The 10,110-nt window shown below is 47.6% G+C and overlaps 1 long non-coding RNA gene across 3 annotated transcripts in view; it reads right to left on the bottom strand.

Annotated features, from left to right (window-relative positions):
• Positions 1 to 10,043, bottom strand: part of LOC120360401 (uncharacterized) — a 26,635-nt gene extending 16,592 nt beyond the window's left edge. For all 3 annotated transcript variants that reach the window (XR_012515250.1, XR_012515249.1, XR_012515248.1), the window contains exons 1-3: positions 9,633 to 10,043; positions 5,979 to 6,186; positions 2 to 130 (exon numbers count right to left, since the gene is read on the bottom strand). This is a non-coding gene — a long non-coding RNA (uncharacterized LOC120360401). The remainder of the gene's footprint in view (position 1; positions 131 to 5,978; positions 6,187 to 9,632) is intronic.
• Positions 10,044 to 10,110: the final 67 nt, after the last annotated feature.

The following is a 10,110-nucleotide window of genomic DNA, read 5'->3' as shown; positions in this document are numbered from 1 at the left end:
CCTTCTGCAGTTTCCAAACCCCATGCCAAGTCTGTCTGAGTCAATGTGTGTTTTGCCACTCATGTTCATCTTTTCGTCTTTCTTCATCTGAATTTCAAGATCCTCATAGGCTAACCGTAGTGACGAAACACTGCCAAAAAACCAAATGCTCCTTAATTGAGCTTTAATCCTTTGTTCTTACATTAAAATAGCAAGCAAAATTAAACATGAAATGTATACTTTTAGCTTCATGATTTTTTCCATAATTAACCATTATGAAGGCAAGTTGGCGTTTTTTCTACCTGCCTTATTTGACTGGACGCTTAAGAAAATTTGAATGAGCTTACAGCCACTTTCTCATTGCTGCTCAACCTGTATCACTGTTCAAGTTTAGTTCACATTACCTGTTACTGAATAACATAATGTTTACCCAAATCACTTCTATATGGGATAATGAAAAGCAGGGTTTCTTAATTGGACTAATATTTTATTACACTTCCACATTACATATCAAATCATGAGGTTAGTCTCACTAGTCTGTCTTGATTTAAGATAAATAAATAAACATATAAATTTGACTTCACAAGTACATCAATTAAGGAACAGCTACTTAATTGTAAAAGGATCCTGCCGGGCGCGGTGGCTCAATCCTGTAATCCCAGCACTTTGGGAGGCCGAGGCGGGTGGATCACAAAGTTAAGAGATCGAGACCATCCTGGTCAACATGGTGAAACCCCGTCTCTATTAAAAATAAAAAAAATTAGCTGGGCATGGTGGCACGTGCCTGTAATCCCAGCTACTCGGGAGGCTGAGGCAGGAGAATTGCCTGAACCCAGGAGGCGGAGGTTGCGGTGAGCCGAGATCGCGCCATTGCACTCCAGCCTGGGTAACAAGAGCGAAACTCTGTCTCAAAAAAAAAAAAAAAAAAAAAAAAAAATATTTATTATTCAGACCAGGCGTGGTGGCTCACACCTGTAATCCAAGCACTTTGGAGGCCAAGGTGGGCGGATCACCTGAGGTGTCAGGAGTTCAATACCAGCCTGACCAACATGGTGAAACTCCGTCTTTAAAAAAAAAAAAAATTTGCCAGGCACAGTGGCTCACGCCTGTAATCCCAGCACTTTGGGAGGCCAAGGCAGGTGGATCACAAGGTCAAGAGATCGAGACCATCCTAGTCAACATGGTAAAACCCCGTCTCTACTAAAAATACAAAACATTAGCTGGGCATGGTGGCGCGTGCCTGTAATCCCAGCTACTCAGGAGGCTGAGGCAGGAGAATTGCCTGAACCCAGGAGGCGGAGGTTGGGGTGAGCCAAGATCGCGCCATTGCACTCCAGCCTGGGTAACGAGTGAAACTCCGTCTCAAAAAAAAAAAAAAAATTTTTTTTTATAAAATAAAAATTATTATTCATTACATTTAACAATAAAATTAACTGGGCACAATGGCTTATGCCTGTAATCCCAGCACTTTGAGAGGCCAAGGTAGGAAAACAACCTGAAGTCAGGAGTTCTAACATGGTGAAACCCTGTCTCTAATAAAAATACAAAATTAGCCCGGTGTGGTGGCAGGCACCTGTAATCCCAGCTACTTGGGAGGCTAAGGTAGGAGAATTCCTTAAACCCCTTAAGCCTGGGAAGTGGAGGTTGCAGTGAGCTGAGATTGTGCCATTGCACTCCAGCCTGGGTAACCAGAGTGAAACTCTGTCTTAAATAATAATAAAACCATTACATGTTGATGTACGTAATACTTTCTTTTTTGAGACAGTCTTACTCTTTTACTGAGCCTAGAGTAAAGCAGTGCAATCTTGGCTCACTGCAAACTCTGCCCACCTGGGTTCAAATGATTCTCCTGCCTCAGCCTCCAAAGTAGCCTGGATTACAGGCACCAGCCACCATGCCTGGCTAATTTTTATTTTTTTTAGTACAGATGGGGTTTTGCCATGTTGGAAAAGCCGGCTTTGAACTCCTGACCCCAGGTAATCCACCTGCTTCATTCTCCCAAAGTGTTTGGGATTACAGGTGTGAGCCACCACACCCAGCTCGATTAATATATATATTTTTAAACACTGATTAGTCAGGCAACAACACTGGGCAGCGGTATCCTCTCATTCCCAGTGATAAAAACCTCACTGCACAGCTCTGGGGTTGCAAGGGCTGCAGAGCCGAAAGGCTCTGACTTGAGTTTTCATTACTTTATTTGTATTTCTATTTGTATTATGAGACAAGGTCCTGCTCTGTCACTGAGGCTAGAGTGCAGTTGTGCACTTGTAGCTCACTGCAGCCTCAACGTCCTGGGCTCAAGCCATCTTCCTGCCTCAGCTCCCCAGTGCTGGTACTACAGTTGAGTGCCACCATACCTGGCTTTTTAAAATTTTTTTATAGAGTAAGGGGATCTTGCTATGCTGCCCAAGCTGACCTCAAACTCCTGACCTCAAGAGATCTGCCCACCTCAGCCTCCTCAGTAGTAGCTAAGACTACAAGTACACATTACCATGCCTAGCTACATTTCTTTTATTTTGTTAAATTTTGAAAAATATCTTGTAGAAGGGGAAATCTATTCCTTTGTTGCCCAGGCTGGTCTTGAATTTCTGCCCTTAAAAGGCATTCCCATCTCTGCTTCCCAAACAGCTGCGACTACAGGCATGAGCCACTGCACTGAGCCTGAAGAGATTTCTTTAATCTAGCATCCCTTACTTGGTAAGATTGAGAAAGGCAGTAGTGTTTTTTTTTTAATTACTTAATAATTCAATAAGAATAAAATTCAACCTTGACCCCTACCTTTTCTCAAACCCCACATCCAGTCTGTCAGGAAATCCTGTTGACTCTGTTCACCGTGCACTGAAGATCCCCACCCAGCAGCTCCCTGGCCTCCTCCCCTGCTTCTCTCCTCTGACCGTCTCTCACCCTGCCATCATGACCCTGGTCAGGACCACTATCATCTCCCACCTGGGTGTTGCCACAGCTTGGCCCCCACGCTTCTCCCCAAATCGTCCCACAACTCAGCAGCCAGAGAATGCATTCAAATCGGGAGACGGCTCATGTTGTCTCTGCTCAGAACTCTCCCACAGTTCCCATCTCAAAGTAAAAGCCAAAGCCCAGCAATAACTTCCCAGGGCTTAGATGATCTGTCCTGATCCCCACCCAGCAGCTCCCTGGCCGCCTCCCCTACTTCTCTCCCTCTCTTCTTCTGCTCCACTGGTCTCCTTCCAGAGCCCCACAAACACCTCAGACACTATTCCACCGTTTCTGCCTAAAAGGCTCTTCCCTCAGCACCTTGGCCAGTTCCTTTCTCCCCTTCAAGATTTTGCTGTTTTCACTTTGGAGGCCACCCTTGACCGTTCTGTGTAACACTGCCATCTGTCCCAATTACCACCATGTTCATTTCTTTTTTTTTTTTTTTTTAAAGACAAGATCTCACTCTGTCACCAAGGCTGGAGTGCAGTGGTGCAGTCTCGGCTCACTGCAACCTCAAATTCCCAGGCTCAGCCGATCCTCCTACCACAGCCTCCCTGGTAGCTAAAACTATAGGTGCATGCCTTCATGCCTGGCTAATTACAGGCACCTATCACCACACCAGCTAACTTTTGTTTTTTAGTAGAAATGAGGTTTCGCCGTGTTGGTCAGGCTGGTCTCGCACTCCTGACCTTGTGATCTACCCGCCTCAGGCTCCCAAAGTGCTGGGATTACAGGCATCAGCCACCACATCCAGCTTTTTTTTTTTAATTTTGATAGATAACAGGGTTTCACCAAGTTGCCCAGGCTGGTCTCAAACTCCTGAGTTTAAGTGATCATCCCACCTCGACCTCCCAAAGTGCTGGGATGACAGGCGTGAGCCACTGCACCCAATATGTACATCTCCTTCACTGGCTGTTTCTGAGATGTGTCCTTTACAGTGAACCAGGAACAGGAAATGAATTGACCAGATGTAGTGGCTCACATCTGTAATCCCAGCACTTTAAGTGACAGGTGGGAGGAGTAAAGTGGTAACTTTGCAACCAACAGGTCTTTGAAGACTATAAAAATCTTTAACGGGATCCTTTGATATCACGTTGCATTCAAGACTATCTTCCTCTACAATCTATAAAAACCGTTATATATTCCCACATATGCTTTAAAAATCTCAGGCCTGGCTGGGAATGGTGGCTCACACCTGTAATCCCAGCACTTTGGGAGGCCAAAGCAGGCAGGTCACGAGGTCAGATGTTTGAGACCAGCCTGGCCAACATGTTGAAAACCCATCTCTACTAAAAATACAAACAAATTAGCTGGGCATGGTGGTGCACGCCTGTAATCCCAGCTACTCAGGAGGCTGAAACAGGAGAATTACTTAAAGCCAGGAGACGGAGGTTGCAGTGAGCCAAGATCATGCGACTGCACTCCAGTATGGGTAACACAGCCAGACTCTGTCTCAATAAATAAATAAATAAATAAAATCAATCTCAGGCTTAAAAACAAGACATGGATACTATTTTCTTTAGCAAAAGTAGCAGAAAATTATTAAGGAAAAAGTCAGTTGCATGCCGGTCAGGTGCGGGCAGTGTTCGTATTTCAAAAGGTAACATTGGAATGACTGACTCAGTGTTAGATCCAGATAAATTAAAAAGCAGAAGATAAAAATACATAAAATAACTTGAACTTAATTACATATACCCTAGTGGTGAATGAATATTCGTCAACAAAAGATGTATTACTCAGAACAGAGATAAAAAGAATCCAAGAGCCATACTTTTTATCACAAAATGAATCCTTTCCTTTGCAAGTAATATCCGTTTCAAGGCCAGGAATTCCATAAGGAGATAGCCTTCTTAAAAAAAATTCCGAGGCCGGGCGCGGTGGCTCAAGCCTGTAATCCCAGCACTTTGGGAGGCCAAGGTGGGTGGATCACGAGGTCAAGAGATCGAGACCATCCTGGTCAGCATGGTGAAACCCCGTCTCTACTAAAAATAAAAAAAATTAGCTGGGCATGGTGGCGCGTGCCTGTAATCCCAGCTACTCAAGAGGCTGAGGCAGGAGAATTGCCTGAACCCAGGAGGCGGAGGTTGCGGTGAGCCGAGATCGCGCCATTGCACTTCCAGCCTGGGTAACGAGCGAAACTCCGTCTCAAAAAAAATAAATAAATAAAATAAAAGTGTCTGCTTTCCTTTGTTCATTGTACTCTTGTGGCAGGATGGCTAGTTAGAGTACCCTTCCTGCAGTCCAGGAAGCAAAACTTGCATTGCTTTAAAAAAAAAAAAACCCTTTGTCTCAGTGCCAGTTTTTCTTTGCGGCACCAAGCATCTATTTCCAACATGCAACACCTCAGCTAGCATTTATTTACTCAATATTAAAATAATACAAACAGCTACAAAAAGTTAAGAGTTGGCCAGGCATGGTGGCTCATGCCTGTAACCCAGCACCTTGGAGTTATATCACAACAAAAGCCCCACAACATAATCTGTTTCACCTTATAAAAAGCACTGACATTTATAAAATTGTCATAGTCAATTCATAAAACTTTAACAGCAAATTATTTTTACTCAGAATAGTACTAAAGTAGCAATATAATAAAAACATAGGCCAGGTATGGTGGCTCACAACTGTAATCCCAGCACTTTGGGAGGCCAAGGTGGGTGGATCACTTGAGGTCAGGAGTTCAAGACCAACTTGGTCAACATGGTGAAACCGTCTCTACTAAAAATACAAAAATCAGCTGGGCATGGTGGCACACACCTGCAATCTCAGCTACTTAGGAGGCTGACACAGCAGAACTGCTTGAACCCAGGAGGCAGAGGTTGCAGTGAGCCCAGGTAATGCCACTGCACTCCAATCTGGGAGACAGAGCAAGATTGTCTCAAAAAAATAAATAAATAGGGCTGGGCGCAGTGGCTCACACCTGTAATTGCAGCACTTTGGGAGGCCAAGGTGGGCGGATTAGAAGTTTGAGACCAGCCTGGCCACCATACTGAAACCCCATCTCTAGAAACAAAGAATGTTTCTAATATTTAGACACTACAAAGCACCTTATAAGGAGAGATGTGTAAGGACGGCAGGATTCACTGGCAGCCCTGGGCTTGTCCACAGTAACCCCATGATGGTGGCGCGTGCCTGTAATCCCAGCTGCTCAGGAGGCTGAGGCAGGAGAATTGCTTGAATCCAGAAGGCAGAGGTTGCGGTGAGCCGAGATCGTGCCATTGCACTCCAGCCTGGGTAACAAGAGCGAAACTCCGTCTCAAAAAAAAAAAAAAAAAAAAAGAAGTTAAAAACAGGCTGGGCACAGTGGCTGACGGCTGATGCCTATAATCCCAGCACTTTGGGAAGCCAAGACAGATGGATCACTTAAGATCAGCACTTTCGAGAACAGCCATGATGAAACCCCATCTCTACTAAAAATACAAACAAACAAGCCGGGCGCGGTGGCTCACGCCTGTAATCCCAGCACTTTGGGAGGCCGAGGCGGGTGGATCACGAGGTCAAGAGATCAAGACCATCCTGGTCAACACAGTGAAACCCCGTCTCTAATAAAAATACAAAACATTAGCTGGGCATGGTGGTGCGTGCCTGTAATCCCAGCTACTCAGGAGGCTGAGGCAGGAGAATTGCCTGAACCCAGGAGGCGGAGGTTGGGGTGAGCCGAGATCGCGCCATTGCACTCCAGCCTGGGTAACAAGAGCGAAACTCCGTCTCAAAAAAAAAAAAAATTTAGCCGGGTGTGGTGGTGGGCACCTGTAATACCAGCTTCTCAGGAGGCTGAGACAGGAGAATCACTTGAACCTGGGAGGCAGAGGTTGCAATGAGCTGAGATCATGCCAGTTCACTCCAGCCTAGGCGACAATAACAAGACTCTATCTGAAAAAAAAAAAAAAAAGCAAGGCTCACACCTGTAATCCTAGGACTTTGGGAGGTTGAGGGAGGCAGATCATGAGGTCAGGAGTTCAAGACAGCCTGACCAATATGGTGAAACCCCACCTCTACAAAAAATACAAAAATTAGCCGGGCTTGGTGGCCCACACCTGTGGTCCCAGCTACTTGGGAGTCTGAGACAAGAGAATCGCTTGACCCTTGGAGGGGAAGTTGCAGTGAGCTGAGACTGCGCCACTGCACTCCAACCTGGGCAACAGAGCAAGACTCCATCCCAAAAAAACAAACAAAAACAGACTCATCTCAAAAAAAAAAAATGAATGTGGTACGGCAAAGAAAATAAGTGCTGTGTTAAAGACAGTTTCGTGTTTTTTGTTTTTTGGGTTTTTTTGAGACAGAGTCTCACTCTGTCACCAGGCTGGAGTGCAGTTGCGTGATCTTGGCTCACTGCAACCTCCGCCTCCCGGGTTCAAGTGATTCCCCTGCCTCAGCCTCCCAAGCAGCTGGGACTACAGGCTCATGCCACCACATCCAGCTAGTTTTTTGTATTTTATTAGAGACAGGGTTTTACCATGTTGGCCAGGATGGTCTCGATCTCCTGACCTCATGATCCACCCACCTTAGCCTCCCAAAGTGCTGGGATTACAGGTGTGAACCACCTCACCTGGCAAAGACAGTTTCATAGAAAGAAAAAAAAAGACCACTCAAATACAGTTGTCCATTTAGATGTGTGTAACTGTTATTCTTACTTTACAGCTGAAGAAACAGGCTCAGAGAATGTTATTTGATTGAACCATATTGCATCTCCACTAGCCTACCAGGGCACCTCTCATAAAGGTAAGAATTGTAAATTTAGCCTAATATGCAAAGTTGCTATGGCAGCATTGGGTCAATTCTACATACAGTACTTCTATGTTCATGAAGGGAAACCTTAAGGGAAGGTGAAAATGCTGCTAGAAGGCGACTGGACACCAGCACCCTTGGCTTGTTGCCTTTGGGCTCTTCCTCGAAGGCCAACAGTGACCTGAAATTATTGATTGTTCCAATCAACTGGAGAAAATGGTGCCAAGGTCTCCAACATCACACAAATTCACTTATGAACCTATCTATGTGCTTTGAAAGAAAAAACTGCTTTTGTAAAGGATACTGCATTTCAGAAAAACAATCATATTAACAACTAGTAACACTACAAAATGCTGATGTGTTGAATGCTACTTTAGAAAAACATGTTCAAGGCCAGGCGAGGTGGCTCACACCTTTAATCCCAGCACTTTGGGAGGTGGACCAGAAGGTCAGGAGTTCCAGACCAGCCTGACCAACATGGTGAAACTCAAACTGCTGGGGGGAGCAGCAATAGAGGAAGGGTTTACAGTGTGCCTACATAAACTGGTTACAAGTAACGTATAAAAGAAATCAGGAACAATAAACTACGGAAGGCCTCTCTATTGCCACCATGTTCCCAGGAACAAAGTGACCTAAACTCTGATATTCTAAACATAGTGCCCAAGGGCATAACACTCCCTTGAAGCACTGGAATGTAACCAGACGTGTAGGCTCCTTCGTAAGCGCGCTCCCACCAGCTGCACTATTGATAAGCATATGCTTTTAGCTCTTGAGAAACTCACATAAACCGCCGCTGCCATCCATTTTCTGTTTGATGCACAGCCTCTCCACCGATTCACCCTACCACCAGCACTACAGATAAAAGTGATTATGTTTAATGCCTGATGCAGGCGACAGGGGAGGGGAGAGATGGAGACAGCAAACCACCATGGCATGTATGTACCTATGCAACAATCCTGCAGGATGCGCACATGTAAACCAAAGCCCAAGGTACGATTAAAAAAAAAAAGTGACTATGTTCAATAAATACTGTGGAAACCGTGGTTCCACCTTCATTCTTAACCTGTCTTTTTCTCAGTTCCTTTGCTGCCACCGAACTCCGGGTACCCACAGGTGGTGTGTGAGGGCTCTCCCTACACCTATCTCTACTAAAAACACAAAAACTAGCCAAGGGTGGTGGCACGCCCTGTAATCCCAGCTACTCAGGAGGCTGAGGCAGGAATCGCTTGAACCTGGGAGGCGGAGGCTGCGCCAGTGCAGTAAGCCAAGACGGCGCCACTGCACTCCAGCCTGGAAGACAGAGCAAGACTCTGTTGGGGGGGGGGGGGAAGAAAATGTATTCAAATCTAGGGAAAAAAATTGTGATAGGAAACTACGAATCAATTAGCCAGTTAACTATCTAGAAACAAGGTCTCATTCTATTGCTCAGGATGGAGAGCAGTGGGACGCTCACAGCTCACTGCAGCCTTGAGCTCCCGGCCCCGACTGATCCTCCCGCCTCAGCTTCCTAAGTAGCTGGGGCCACAGGTGCGCAGTCACTCAGGAGGCTGAGGCAGGAGAATCCGGCTTTTTTATTTGTTTGTTCTGTAGAGACAGGGTTTCACTACATTGCCCAGGCTGGTCTCAAACTCTGGAGCCTCGGTCTGCCGCCCAGGGTGGGGTGCAGTGGTTCGAGCTCAGCTCACTGCAACCTCCCGGGTTCAAGAGATTCTCCTCCCGCAGCTTCCCCAGTCGCCGGGACTGCAGGGGCGCGCCGCGTCGCCCAGCTCCCGCGTGTGTTTTGGTAGGGACGGCTTGGCCACGTCGGTCAGGCCGGCCTCCAGCTCTGAGCGCAGGTGTGACACCCGCTCGGCCCCCCAAAGGGCTGGAATTACAGGCACGAGCCGCCCGCCCGGGCCCGGCCTCGTGTTTTCCTTAAGCAGTCCCCGCCGTCGCAGTTGGATGGCTTATTTTTTTAGGCAGGGCTTGCTTACCTGAGTCTCGCAGGCTGGGGTGCGGGGGCGGGGCCACAGCTCACTGCAGCCTTGAACCCGGGGGTTCCAGGAGCTGGGAGGCTCAGGTGGGACTCCGGAGACGGGGTCGCGCCACGCTGCCCCGGCCGCTCCTGCACTCCCGGCCGCAAGGGCTCCCTCCGCCACCGCGCCCGGGCGGTTTTCTAGCGACGTGAACTCTGGGCCGGGTCGGACTCTGTCCACGGCCGCTCTTCCGCCGGCAGGAGCGCAGCACCGCGCTCGGGGAGCGACGCCGGCCGCCGGAGGCCCGCCCCTGGGACGTCGCCGCAGGAGCGTTCCCGTGACGTCAGAGGCCCCTGGCTCACTCGGGGCCAATCGGAACTCGAGGCGGGGGCTGGGCGTCCTCGTGACGTCCTGCTCCTTCAGTGACCTTCAGGGCCCCGGAGACGTTCGGGAACGGAAGTCCTCTGCCTGTGTGCTGATTGGTTGCGCGCCGAGG

Source organism: Saimiri boliviensis, chromosome 20 (genome assembly GCF_048565385.1).
Source record: "Saimiri boliviensis isolate mSaiBol1 chromosome 20, mSaiBol1.pri, whole genome shotgun sequence".
NCBI lineage: Eukaryota > Metazoa > Chordata > Mammalia > Primates > Cebidae > Saimiri > Saimiri boliviensis.
The sequence above is the reverse complement of the archived record's forward strand: the minus strand, read 5'-3'. Positions and strand labels throughout refer to the sequence as shown.